The sequence below is a fragment of the Vicugna pacos genome, chromosome 11, assembly GCF_048564905.1.
Source record: "Vicugna pacos chromosome 11, VicPac4, whole genome shotgun sequence".
NCBI lineage: Eukaryota > Metazoa > Chordata > Mammalia > Artiodactyla > Camelidae > Vicugna > Vicugna pacos.
In genome coordinates, this window is record NC_132997.1 from 3,949,669 (window position 1) to 3,962,307 (window position 12,639).

Consider the following 12,639-nt stretch of genomic DNA (forward strand, 5'->3'; position numbering starts at 1 on the left):
GAGGAAAATATTAGACCAGCCACTTACCTAACCACTCAGTCCTGAACCCAGTGTCTTTCAACTTGGACCCACTCGGGATGTCTCCACTGGGTGAGTATTTTCCTCATATGTTTCCACCAGCCCCACTTTGGACATATCCTCAAGGTGGGTATTTCCTGTTATCTTTCAAACAGGCCCCACCCAGTATGTCTCCACTGGGTGGGTAATTCACCTCAGTTTCTTTCAACTGGAGGGCCACGCACATGGATACACCGCCAGATAAAACTTAGGATCATCAACCAATATGTGAGATCTGAGAACCAGGAGAGACTCAGCAAAATTCATCTGGACTCCCCGAGGAGGCGGATGGGCACAAAGGGCCAGTGCTGGTAGCAAGGCTTCGGTTACTCGGAGAGTTCAGGTGGAGAGAAATCTGCTGTGGGTCCCTTCATGGTGTCCAAAACTGTTGACTGAAATACATGTGCAGCTTAAAAGTTAAGAGTTTTGTTTTATTTGGCGGGAGGACTCGAGACGGGATGACAGCCTTTCAGAACTCTCTGAGGGACTGCTCCCAAGAGGTTGAGGAAGAGCTAGGGTACATAGGAGCTTTACAACAAAGACCAGGTTGTTGGAACAATAAAAGATTACTTGTTATCTAAAGAAAGCCAGGTGTCTCAAGTTCACGAATTTAGTGATTTTGTATGAATGGGAGGAAGCAAATATTAGGACTCACTGAATTCATTTTTTAGACAAGCACCTAGCTATCTCAGGCCAGTAGCCCGTCCTTTCTTATTCTGAGTCTGCTCAGAGGGCACCATTGTGATTTGCTGCTGTGGCTGGGCTCCAGGCCTGTCCTCGCTGGGGGGTGACGGCAGCCTTTAATGACTTGGTATCAGTATTCTTTGTTTACTGACATGGTTGCAGTATTCTCAATCACATTGTAGTATTTTCGTTCACAGACCGATTATGGATAATCTGCAACCTTGGAAAGCAACCGAGATGGAATTACTGCAGATACCTTCTGCTTTAATAAGCCGTGGGCAAACATAAACATAGAGGAAGCATATACTTGGATTTGGAGGTGTAGGGAAGGGATTCTGCACATTACAGGAGAACGCAATGCAGAATTCCTTAAGTCCACCTTTCTTTACTGTAGTGGTTTCTGAGAACATTTTATGGTAATTAAACAACATTGACAAATGGTGGCACACATTGCATTTAAGAGATGGCCGGCTGCAAACTTGTATATTGGACAGGTGGAATTCATAGGCAAGTGGTCAGGTGGATGGGAGAGAGATGGAGCCAAGGCCTGGGCCCAGATTCCGGTTTAAATCGCCATTTCTTCAACATAGGGCCTTGGAACAGAATGCATACTCTCTTAACCTGTTGGTGAATCTGTGAAATTGGCATGATAATATTCGTTTCATCCTGGGATTGTTGTAAGATCTAAAGAGTATTATAGCACACATGAAGCATTTAACACGCTGGCACTTAGCAGTGTTAACTGTGTGGGGCCGCCCCGCTTAGCGTGTGTCAGAGCCGTAAAGGCAGCATTTGTCTGTTGAGGATGCACTTGTAGCCCCTTGGCTAGGTTGTGAATTTGCTGATTTCCTTTAATACTTGTAACTCTGTGTGACATGGGCAGTTATTTTCATGGACAGATGAGGAATCTCAGGGTAAAGAAGACTGTGTAATTTGCCCAAATTCAGACCATAATTTTGGGTTCAGTGGCCTCGGTTCAGCATGGGCCCCTGGGCCTTCTGCTCTCTCCGTTCAGCACCAGAGCCAGAAATGGATTTGGCTGTTTCCCTGCCCAGAATATCCAGCAGGCCGCAAGACACCCCTGGCCCTGTGCTGCTTGAGCAAAAACTCCGGAGGAGAGGCAGTTACAAAAGGGATAAACATAAAAATAGACGACAGCAAACTGTGATCAGCCCTGAGAAGGAAAGGAACACGTCTCGCCGTGCAGAGCTGTGAGCTTTCCCTTCTGGGCTGGTCTGGGTGCGTTCATCTCAGCTAAACAAGCTCTGCTGTTGCAGCAAGGTAGGAAGGCAGGGCGCGTGTGGGTAGGTAGACAGGGCCATATTGATCGTACTCATTCCCCATTAAGTGGCAGCTTTCACGGGCACTTACCTAGTAAACAGATGTGGGCCATAATCATCACGCACATTGCTTGGAAGTTTTATTGACCCCAGCTTTGAGATGAGGTCATTGAACCCGGGGAGTATGCTGCATGCCCGTGATTACCTTGCAAATACCCCAACTGTTCTTTCAATCTAGACTGGTGTGGCTGTCATGCCCCAGCCCTGTGAATGGCATCGTGTAGCTTCTCCCAAGTGGCCCAAATGACTGACATTGATATGCTTAATTCGTTGGAAATGGTATGTGGCAATAATAGAAAAAGGTAGTAAGAAATTGTTTGGAAAACTGGAAAAAACCTATTCTTCCCCAGCTGGGGGAGCGTAACCTGTATCATTCACCCTACTCACTGCCTGTCACCTCCTCCCTGCCGACTCCGTGTTCAGAAGCCACTCTGAGCCTTGGGAGAACATTTTTCCTCATGACACTTTTGACTAGGACCCGCGACATCTCTGTCCCTGGTTAACTCTCTCTTCAAAGCCATTTAAATTTTTTGCAGGCTCCTCCACTCAGATGTAAGAATAGCCTCTTTAAACTTCTTGATGCAGCTCCTTAATGAAGATCTTGCGATGGAAACCTAACCAAAACTGGGATGTATGCACAGTGACTGCAACCTCAGCACATTGTGAGTTCATAATCAGAGGGGTGGGTGACTCAGGAAAGGCTTTTTTAAGGTAACAAGGGGAAAGTGAAAGGACGCAGGCTGTTTGAGAAAGAAACATCTCGGTCACAGCCAACAAGACACCTGTGTTCAGGATGGGGTGTGGCGAGTGCAGAGTTCTCACAAATAAAGAAGTGATGTGATGGGAGGGAGGACAGCTGGGTACTTTACTGGGGAGAAAAAAGTGGGCTGAACATTTCCTGGTTGAACAAGAGGATTGTGACATGATGTGCTTGTATTTTGGAGAGAAGGGTTTTGTGGGGACAGGCCTAGGATTACGCTGTCTGGCTGGGGAGTCAGCACAACAGAGAAACACAGAGATCCTGGCAGACCCCAAGGCCCAAGCTGGCGAGAGGCTGCCCGCAAATTGGAGCCCTGGAGGCTGGTTCTGTCCCTTAGCTGGGGACTCAGACCTCGCTTCACAGCCCAGTCCTGTTGATACAAGAATAAAAAGCGTTGGGCATGAGAAGGGCTGTGCCCCACGCTTTCGTTTAGCCCCTGGGATGTGCCCCAACAGATTTTGTTCTTTGACTTCATGCAGTAAAGAATTCAAGAGCAAGCCAGTGTTGAGTAAAGGTATATATATTCAGAGAGATACATTGAAATGCAAGAGAAACGTCACGAGGTGTGGGGGTTTGATGCACAGATTAGAAGTAGGTACACACTCCACAGACAGAGTGTGGGCCTTCTCCAAAGAGGGAGAGAGAGTGGTGACCGCGAGGTGGCGCTGTGTTGCTTGTTTTCTTGGGCTTGGTGGTTTCATATGCTAATAAGTAGAAGGACCAGCCCTAGGGCAAGGGGCTGGGATTCCCAGGGAGTTGGCCATTTCCCACCCTTTGACCTTTTGTGGCTATCATTGGGACTGCCATGTGCCTGGGGCATGTTATTCACCACGTTACTATTACAATGGGTGTTTACTGAATCTCAAGATCTGCTAGAAGTTAAATCTCTTCATCCTGAGCCTCAAGGCCTTTTGGGGGTTGAATGCTTCACCATTTTGATGTCAATTGCTGTGGCCTTCCTTGAATGGCTGTGCTCTTCCCCCTTCCATCCTGTATCACTGTGATGACACAAAGACAGTAAAGGCTGGGCCCTAACCGTGCTCCTGCATTTAAGGGCGGGAACTGTGGGGTGGGCTTATGATGACTCTGAGTGGTGAGAAGGATGTTTCAGATTTTCTCACGTGAGACATGGGGATCTGCCAGCAGCCTCCCCAGATTTATCTCACGGGCATTATCCCTTGTGTTGTTATGGAAACAACAGGCCAGCCAAGAAACAAGAATCACACAGAGGGTTGGAGTACTGAGATTTATTACGCTGGCAGGCTCAGAGAGGTTTCTTTTCCAAAGCTCTGAGCACCTCCAAGATGTGCACATGAGGTTTTATAGGATTAATTACAAGTATGGGGCTATTAGCCAATAAGGCTCAAACAACAAAAAGCAAGGAATCAGTACACTGAAGCTTATCAATTTGGAACAGATCCCGTTACTGACAAATGTTGACCTTGGATTTTCGGGTTAGCTTCTTAGCCCAGTAAACTGACACTAAACTTCAGATTTACCAGGTAGCCCAGCAAAACTTACATCACTAAACCGACACTTATCACACTTAGATTTGTGACTTAGCTTGTTAGCCCAGCTGGGGTTTTCCTTCACAGTGTCACTTATCTTTTGTATTTTTCTTTTTATCTTTTTTTAAATATTTAATCCAAATTTAATATCAGGGTTCTTTGGGAAAGATATTTCTCTTTTTCTTTTCTTTGGGGCTCTTTTGGGGGGCAGGTAATTAGATGTATTTATCTGTTAGTGGAAGCCCTGGGGCTTCAACCCAGGACCCCGTGCACGCTAAGCACACGCTCTACCACCCGCCCCATCATCTTTTCTTTTTGGTTTAGCTGCCAAGAATCCTACAGCTGAATTTCTAGTCAGCCTTTAACACTTGCCCTGACTTCATGGAATCCATTTTTATGAGTTTATCTCCCCCTGGCTTCATTTAAGTATTGAATATCCATTTTCTCTTCACTCTCCGTTTTGCCTTTTTGTTGTTATGGTTCTTAAGCTGTTTATAAAAGAATTGTTTAAATTCTCTTTTAGCAAGAGGCTGAATGTGAATAAATATGTAAACAAACAGCACAATTAAATGTTTTATACATTCTGAGCTGTTTAGTAGTTACTTAAAAACTGAATTGAATATTAAAGTAATAGCATTTAAAAAATATTTTTTAATATTTTATAAAAATATAGCTGATTTAAAATATGATATTAGTTTCAGGTTTACAATAGATGCTCCATTTATAGTTACTGTAAAACATTGTCTGTATTCCCTGTGTTGTAAGATACATCCATGTAGCGTGTTTACATTACATGTTGCAGTTTGTATAAGAAAGTTGGGTAACGCAGAGCCTGGGACGTGGCTGGGTCTGACCCAGGTTCACGCTCATCCTGCCTGTCAGAGCTCAGGCCTTCACAACTGTCTGCACGGGAGCGAGTGGAGGCAGCTCTCATCAGTGCTGGCACCACCCTCTGAGTGGCAGTGACAGCAGTGATTTTGTGTGGAGGTGCAAAGTGTTTTTCCAAGAGCTTTATATGCGTTTCTGCATTTAATAATAAAAGCCCTCCTGTGAGGAAGCGTTTTAAGTTTTCAATGTATAATACATTTTATTTTGATATTGATAGATTTCAAATCTCTGGAAAATTTACAGGAGTAGTAAAATAAGTGCTTAGATAGAGTTCACTTTAAAGGGCACTATTTGGCTTTCTGTGTCTGGCTTATTTTAGCATTAAGTTTCAAGGTTCATCCATATTGTAGCCTGAATCAGTTCTTTATTCTTTTTGTTTGATAATATCATTTTCAATTTTTTTTCGTTTTTGGTCTATTTAAAAATATTTTCATTGAAGTCTTGTTAGTTTATAATGTTGTGTCAGTTTCTTGTGTACAGCACAACACTTCAGTTAAATAGGAACATACCTGTAGTCATTTTCATACTCTTTTTAAACATAAGTTACTATAAGATATTAAATATATTCTCCTGTGCTATACAGTATAAACTTGCTGTTTATTCTTTACATACTCAGTATCTGCAAATCTTGAACTCCCAATTTATTCCTTCCCACACCCTCTCCCCACTGGTTACCATAGTTTGGTTTCTAAGTCTCTGTGTCTGTTTCTGTTCTGTAGATATTTTTTTTTCTTTCTTTCTTTTTTTTTAGATTCCACATGTGAGCAATCTCATATGGTATTTTCCTTTCTCTTTCTGGCTTACTTCAGTTAGAATGACATTTTCCAGGTCCATTGATGTTGCTACAAATTGCATTATTTTATTATCATTTTATGGCTGAATAGTAGTCTATTGGACAAATATGCTACAACCTCTTTATCCAGCCATCTGTCAGTGGACATTTCGGTTGTTTCCATGTCTTGCTATTGTAAATAGTGCTGCTGTGAAGATTGGGGTGTAGGTGTCTTTTTGAATTAGGGTTCCTTCTGGATATATGCCCAGGAGTGGAATTGCTAGTTCATATGGGAGGTCAATATTTTGTCTTTAGAGGAACATCTATACAGGTTTCCACAATGGCTCCACCAAACTGCATTCCCACCACAGTGTAGGTGTGTTCCCAATTCTCCAGAGACTCTCCTGTATTTATTGTCAGTGAACTTCTGAAAGATGGCTATTCTGACTGGTGAGAGGTGACACTTGATTGCAGTTTTGATTTGCATTTCTCTGATAATGATATTGAACAATTTTTCATGTGCCTACTGGCCACTTGTACGTCTTCATTGGAGAAATGTTGCTTTAGGACTTCCGTAAATTTTTGAATTGAATTGTTTGTTTGTTTTTCTTATGAAGTATAAAAGCTGTTTACATATTCTGGGAATTAAGCCCCTAGCAGTTTCATTTATTGCAAATATTTTCTCCCATTCCATAGGTTGGTTGTCTTTTTGTTTTGCTTACTGTTTTCTTAGCTCTGTAAAAGTTTGTAAGTTTAATTAGATCCCTCTTGTATATTTTTGGTTGTTTTTCTATTGCTTGAGTAGACTGCTCTAGGAAAACATTGCTGAGATGTATGTCAGATGTTTTGCCTATGGTTGTTTCTAAGAGGTTTATACTATCTTGTCTACATGTTTAAGTCTTTAACACATTTTGAATTCATTTTTGTGCATGCTGTGAGGAAGTAGTCTAACTTCAATGATTTACATTCAGCTGTTCAGTTTTCCCTACACCACTTGCTGAAGAGGCTGTCTTTACTCCATTCTATGCTCTGACCTCCTTTGTCAAAGTTTCAATGACCAAAAGCTTGTGGGCCTATTCTTGATAATTTTGTTTATCCGTTCATTGATGGGTGGATATTGTTAGTAACTTTTGGCTACTCTAAATGATACTGCTATGAATATTGATGTGAAATTTTTTATGAGAATATGCTTTCATTCTGTTGGCTGTACATTTGGCCCGCCATATCTGTAGTTTCCACTACATGGATCCAGATGACTGATTGTAAAGGGACTCGAACATCCCTGGATTATGGTATCCAGGGTGTGGGGTTCCTGAAACCAACCACCCAAGGGTATTGAGGGATGACTCTACATATAGGAGTGGAATTGCTGAGCCATATAACTCTAAGCTTTTGAGGAAATACCAGACTTCTCCAAAGAAGCTGCACCATTGCCCCTTTCCTCTGGCCGCATAAGAGGTCACTCTGCCTCCTGAATGACATTTGTTATTGTCCATGTTTTGGTTATAACCATCTTAGTGGGTGTAAAATGAGATCTCATTTTGTTTTTGATTTCCCTAGTGATGCTGAGCATCTTTTCATATGCTTATTGGCCATTTGTATATCTATTTAAATTCGTGGTAAATTTAAAAATTGGGCTTATTTCCTTGTATTGTTCAGTTGAAAGCATTCGTTATATATCCTGGATACTACTCTCTTATTAGATAAATGCTTTACAAAATTTTTCATCTATTCTGCACATTGTCCTTTCACTATATTTTTTTTAAACATTAAAACAATTTCTTTACAGGGGAGGTAGTTATGTAATGATTTATTTTATTTTTCTTGTTAAGCATGCACTCTCTCACTTGAGATACACATTTTCCCTGTCATTTCACTTTCTTGATGATGTCCTTTGTAAGGAAAAGGTTTTAATTTTGATGAAGTCCAGTTTATCTGCTTTTTTCTTCTATCATTTGTGCTCTTGGTTTTGTATCTATCAACCAAAAGCTTATCCTAGGCCCACAAAAATTTATACTGTGTTTTCTTTTAGAAAGTGTATAGGTTTAATTTTTACATTTCTGTCTGTGATCTATTTTGAATTAATTTTATTTGTTATATAAAATATGTGTGTTCAGATTCCAGATTGATTCTTTTGCCTGCAGACACCCAGCTGTCCCTGAACCATTTGTTGAATAGACTATTCTTTCAATGGAGTGTTTTTGGCCCCCTAGTGGAAAACTGTCTGTAAATGTAAGTTTTCCCCGTGGGTTTTTATTGTGTCTCTTAGATATATTTATCCACACTTATGCCAGTATCATACTGACTTAGTACTATAGCATTTTAGTACACTTTAAAGTGAGTCCTCCAACTTTATTCTTCTTTTTCAAGGTTGTTTTTGCTGTCCTGGGCCCCTTGCACGTCCATGTGAATTTTGGGATCAGTTTTTCAATTTTTGCAAAGAAGTTAGCTGGAATTTTGATAGGGATTCCACTGAATATATAGATCACTTTGAGGAGTCTTAACATTTATAATAATTTTGTCAATCATTCCAAGAAAATGGAATGTCTTCCATATATGTAGATCTTTTAAAATTTATTTAGGTGATACTTCAAAAAGTTCAATGTAGAAATCTTGTAAATTTTTGTTAAATGTATCTCTCACTTTATTTTTAATGCAAAGGCTGAGTTTCTTATGGGTGGGACTATATATCAATCTTCTTATTTCTAGAAGTCCTTCACAGCAAATACCCTAGGTATATATTTGCTACATAAATCTATCCACAACTATTCCCCGCCCCATGATATAAGAAACCAAGACCCAAGTTAAGCTACCTGAAAACACATATGTGGAAGTGAGAAATGAGACCCTTGGGTGGGGCTTTGTGCAGATGGTACTGAGAGCTTATTCAGAATGGCTTTTTCTTAATTTCTTTTAAACAACCCTTTCAGTGTATTTAGTCAGATACATTAAGAAAATGCCCTTTTGATGTGTGGAGTAGCTAAGACTATAATTTTCAGATAAATTCTAGTGAGAGTGTTGTACTTGAAACCTAATTTGCATCAATTTTTGAAGATTTATGTTTCAGGAGATTTGACTAAAGAACACCTGTCTTTATTCAATAACGAGAACTAAATGCTCAAGCAACATGTAAGAGTTTGAGCAAACTGCCCCCGCCCCGTAGTGCTGGGTGGCTGCAGCTGTAACTGAGTCAGCACTTACCTCTCCCAGTATGCTTGTGGTGATCTGCTCTAAGGGGCTCGTCCAACAGTTTGTCAGTAGTCTGTTAGACAATGTCATAAAACATTGATTGAAGGTTGCTGGAATGCAATATATTCTTATTAATATTAAGTAAGTACATATTGAGTGCTTACTGTATGATGGAATTGTCCCTCAGCCTCACATGAATATTATTTCTCTTAAAACCTCTCATATTTCCTTGTTATTCTCACTTTACAAATAAGGAGACTGAGAATTATGTCTTCTCTCTTTTGGGGGGAGCTCATTATCAATGATGAGAATTTGTAAGGAAAAAGATATTGATTCATCATGAGAAAACATTTTTGTGAGAGTCAGCAATGAAGAAGATGAACACTGAAGAAAGTGATCATTGTTCGAGTGAGACAAGCCCTGGGTTGTGCGGAGTCAGCATCCCTGTCCTGGACACGGTATGTGTAGGGCTGCGTGGTGGGTGAGGTGGCGCGGCCACGCAGGGAACGCGGATGCTGGGGCCTTAGGCTGTGCTCAAGCCCGGTGGGGCTTTCTCCTAAGGGCAGTGGACCATCATTGACAGATTTTAAGTAGGAGAGTGGGGTGCTCTCGTAGTTCACATTTGTCTTGTAGAATGCTTGGAAACATTTAGAAGGCTTGGCAGGAGGTGATGTGATGAGTCAGTGTAGGGTGGCTGCGAGGTGTAGCAGTGTTCAATTTTCAAGTGGTTTTCAGGCCCATGCTTATGGCTTAGTAGCTGTGTCAGTTTGAATGACACAGGCAAGGAAGTGAAACAATTTATCTAGTCAATTGAAGCAGTGATGTACCCAATTCCCAGGACTGTTGTGGAGATCAAGTGAGATACACTGTGCAGTGTGCAGCATGGTCTCCAGCACAGAGTCAGTGCTGAGTGAGTGCCAGTGAGTATCTGGTAGGTCAGTTTAGGGTGGTGGGACTCGGTGACTGAGGATATCTGGTCCTTGAAGGAGGGGTCCATTCGCATCTGTGAGTGATGGGCCTGAGTTGGTAAACGCAGGGAGACCTTACCCCCCGACCAGAGGCCCTGGGTAGGACGGCTCGGGAGGGGCACCGTGAAGACAGCTCTTTGCAGGTGGAGTTGGAGGGGCCCTTGAAACATCTACGTGCAGTGTCACGAGCTTAAATAGGAGGTCTTGGCCCAGGCTGTGCATTTTCCTAAAATCTCAAGTCCTGAAGACGCCAAAGTATTGATCACTGAAAGTGAAGTCATACTTTAAAGGACAAATGAATAGTAGTATCATCTCTGTCATCAAAGCTCACGTCTATTTATTCATCACTCAGTTTGCTAATTGGGTACTTACAGAGCTCACTTCACCCTCCTCCCGTGGGATCAGGCTCCACAGAGAAGAGCTGGTGAGTCTCCCTCATTTCAAGAAGTAGACACATTTAGATTGTAGCGTTCTGTACCTTGCCAGACTTAAGATATTAGTCTGTTGGTTTAATTGTATTTTCTGTTGGCCATGTCCTGACAGGAGAGTAATTTTACCACATGGTCATGTTTCTATTAGCTGTTACTGAGATTTGCTGATCTGATACATAGTGTATGTATTATATTAACTTTGTAGAGTAGTTACCATTTTTCTGTCTTTGCCCTTTAATTTTGTTTGCCCCTTCAGTGTTATATCCTTTTTGGGGCCTTACTTTTTTTTAATTAAATAATATCTGTTAGCAGTTAAGAAAACAAAAGCAAAGAAAAAATGCACATGAGAGCTAAATTTAGAAAATGTCTAGTGTGGTTTCTGTCTCGGCAATGGAGGGTTCTAGAAACTCTTAGAAACCTTCATTAGACAAGTGTTATAAAATGCTGATTAACAAATAAAACCTTCCTTCCTCATCTTTCAACCTGCACCACTAATTGTCAAGAAAGTGAGGGGAAATTCTCAGAAGCCAAGACAAACGAGAAAGCAGGGATTCTGGGAGATACGTGAGCGTTAGAAGCCGTGGGGTGCTGCTTGGCTTCTGGACTTATTTTCAGTTGCCTTGACAGGAGGGCAGGAGATGAGCCCCAGGCCTCTCAATATAGGAGTTGGATGGGTGATCATATTATGGGCCTAGCCAATCCTGAGTATCTTGGTTTACTAAAGGGTGAAAGAGGAAAAAAAATTCCTCAAGGCAAGAAAGTAAGGAAAGTCAATTTTGTTGGAAGTAGGGAAAAATAACAAATCCAAAGTAAGGATATAGTTTAAAGCTGTTCTGACATTAGAGTGACCACAACCTCCTGGCAGAAAACCACAGCTACTCCTTGATTGATAAGTTGTGTTTTGAATGAATCAGTGAACAGCCATTCTGAAAAAGGCCTCCAGAGTCTTGTGGATCAAGATACTGGACAGCAAACACCTCTCTTCCAAGGTCTCATTCAAATAACCAGAATGGTTTTAAAGGAAACTATCAATAATCTGAGTTCTATTTATTGACATTACTATATGCTAGGAATTCAGAGGTGACTATGTAGTTGTCTCCTCTTTTATGGACCTTACTTTCTCTTTGGGGAGACAAAATGACATAGTTGGGTATCTTGGTGGAGGGAGGTGTTAGTCTGTTGCAATTAGCCAGGAGAGGAGATTAAGAAAACAGTGAAGGGTGGGTGAACATTTTAGCTGAGGACAGTCTTGTTCACTTGGCTTTTAATTGCAGGCTCAATGAGCTGTCACTGGAGGGAATAGATCTTACGGAGGATGGACTTAGCTCAGGTCTCTTTGGAATGGACAAGGGAACCTTGAGAAAGACTGTCAAATCTGTGCAGACATTAAAGTTCACTTGAACGTGCTCCATCCCTGAGCCAAAGATAGGACAAATATGCAGCACTTCTTGAGGACAGAGGAGTGGTTTTTAAGGTTCTTCAAGAATGAATCCCAGGGAACCGAGATGGCCAGTTGTCAAACTGAGACTTTGCTCTTTGGACGGTGTACCCATCAAGGGTATTGGCCTTTTATATGTTTCCATTTGTCTTTAATACATGTCTGTTGATGAGGACGTGGGCACAAGTGTTTGACACCTTGTCGAGGTGATTTTGGATACCTGCCTAGAAGCACGGGCACAGTTGCCGCTACATCATACATCTTGCAGCCCGTCCCTTTCCCCAGCTCCGTAATCACGGCAGAGTGGTTCCTTGTTGACCTGTCCATCTCCTAAGTGACATCATAACCCATGAAAAGACCGGAGCATATTAACTTGGCTTTGTTAAAGTCAAAGGTACAGATCAAATATGGAGTCAGATTTGTAATTTCCTATTTCAGTAGTGCCATGGAGAAGACAGTTTGGTCAGCTTTTTGTAGTGCCCTGGAGGCATTCTCTCTCAGCTTCTGGGCGCCTCTGTAGAAAACCCTTCATAGCTGTCTGGCCTGCTGGAAAAGCACTCTGCCTGTTTTACCCTGAAGATGTGTTCTGTTTATAAACTCATCA

The 12,639-nt window shown here is 41.7% G+C and overlaps 1 protein-coding gene across 6 annotated transcripts in view; it reads left to right on the forward strand.

Moving 5' to 3' along the window:
• Window positions 1-12,639, forward strand: part of LOC140699574 (trafficking protein particle complex subunit 9-like) — a 133,859-nt gene that overhangs the window by 40,893 nt on the left and 80,327 nt on the right. For 4 of the 6 annotated variants that reach the window (XR_012077772.1, XR_012077773.1, XR_012077774.1 and 1 more), the window contains exons 1-2: window positions 1,753-2,022; window positions 2,618-2,743. The exons of 1 other annotated variant lie outside the window; for it this stretch is intronic. The gene's annotated coding sequence lies outside the window, so the exon portion shown is untranslated. Of the gene's footprint in view, window positions 1-1,752; window positions 2,023-2,617; window positions 2,744-12,639 lie in introns of those variants that run through there. One more of the 6 variants, XR_012077776.1, reaches the window with a different exon arrangement.